At 47.0% G+C, this 1,646-nt stretch overlaps 1 pseudogene; it reads left to right on the top strand.

Annotated features, from left to right (window-relative positions):
• The first annotated feature begins 534 nt into the window (after nucleotides 1–534).
• On the top strand, nucleotides 535–1,219 carry LOC105061963 (ubiquitin domain-containing protein 2 pseudogene; annotated as a pseudogene).
• The last annotated feature ends 427 nt before the right edge of the window (nucleotides 1,220–1,646 follow it).

The following is a 1,646-nucleotide window of genomic DNA, read 5'->3' as shown; positions in this document are numbered from 1 at the left end:
TGGTCAGTTAGTGGTAAGCCTGGGACTTTCAGATAAGGAGACAATCTGCTTGGGTGTTGAGCTTAAATTAATGATCCAACTCAGCTTCACTAGTATTTCTTGTTTTAGGAGTTACTGCCACACATTGTTCTTTGTGTGTATAGCTTTATTGATAACCTTGTGTGTAAGACGTAAGTCATATTTGAGAATTTCTGAATTTTCCAGATAAATATTGGTGACATTCAGTCAACAGCCCAAGGAGAGGATAAAGCGTAAATAGGAAATAAAAGAGCACGGAAGAGGATATTAAATTTCAAAAATTAAATTTACATTTTTGCTTGAGAAAAGGAATATTTGGGGAGTTGTTTAAAATGAAATTGAAGGGTAGAGGCGGGAGCGGCGGCAGGCGCCGAGCCAAGGCGGTGGGTGGAGCGGGGCGTGGTGGCGGGGTGCGGAGGCCGGGCCGCGGCGGGCGAGCAGAGCGGCTGCGACGGGCCCGGAGGGGCTCCCGGAGGTGGCGGCCGAGGCGCCAGGGGTCCCCATGGGCGGGTGGGCGCCCAGCTCGACTCCTCGGGCAGCCTCAGCGAGAACTCGGAGGGCACCGGAGTTGCTTTAGGTCGTAACCAGCCTTTGAAAGAGGAGAAACCCAAATGGAAAAGTGATTATCCCATGGCAGATGGACAGCTGCGCAGCAAGAGAGACGAATTTTGGGATACTGCACCAGCTTTTGAAGGCCTTAAAGAGATTTGGGACACCTTGAAGGCTGCAGCACATGCTTTTGAGAGCAACGATCATGAACTGGCACAAGCAATCATTTATGGTGCAAATATAACGTTACCACATGGTGCACTTACAGAGTGCCATGATGAACTGGGGAATAGATACTAGCTTCCAGCCTGCTGCTTGGCGCCACCAATCAACATGATAGAGGAAAAGAGCGACATAGAGACTGGATACTCCTGAGCCGCCGCCCAGTTCTGGATGTGAATCTCAGCTCCGCTTGTGCCTTTCCGCTGGCAAAGACCTCAAACTCGTGGCCCGCAGCACAGACACAGTGAACCACATGAAGAAGCTGCTACATGCAGCAGAAGGAGTGGAACCGAGTGGTCAGCGGTGGTTCTTCTCTGGTCGACCGCTCACCGACAAAATGAAGTTGGAAGAGCTGAAGATCCCAGAGGACTACGTTGTACAGGTTATAATGAGCCAGCCTTTGCAAAACCCGATGCCAGTGGAGAAGTGAGCTGGCCTGTTGGCTGCCCCCAGGTCCCTCCTGCTCCTTTTCGTTGTTGTTAGCGTTTCCTACTCTACAGCATGAAATTTATTTTCCCTGCACTGAATTCCGTATGATTGAATTTAGTTCTGAGGAATTACCAGTGAAAATTTCCATCTGTGATGGAGACCAACAAAAATAATTAATAAAACACAAAGAGCCAACCTTTGAGACTCATGTAATTACAATTTCTAATTCGAGAGGCAATTAAGAAATAGATAACCATTTATTTTAAAATACCCAACAACTATGTAATGGCTAGATTTAAATGATTCGGACTGTGAATAGAACATCGCATCCATGAAGAACAGCACCAAGCACCTTGTGAATACAGAATTCTTACAAAATAGAATACAGTTTCCAGGAATCACCCATAACAGTTATAAAACTTGAGCTT

Source organism: Camelus bactrianus, chromosome 29, assembly GCF_048773025.1.
Source record: "Camelus bactrianus isolate YW-2024 breed Bactrian camel chromosome 29, ASM4877302v1, whole genome shotgun sequence".
Taxonomy (NCBI): domain Eukaryota; kingdom Metazoa; phylum Chordata; class Mammalia; order Artiodactyla; family Camelidae; genus Camelus; species Camelus bactrianus.
Note: the sequence above shows the minus strand (reverse complement) of the source record. Positions and strands in the feature narration are given on the sequence as shown.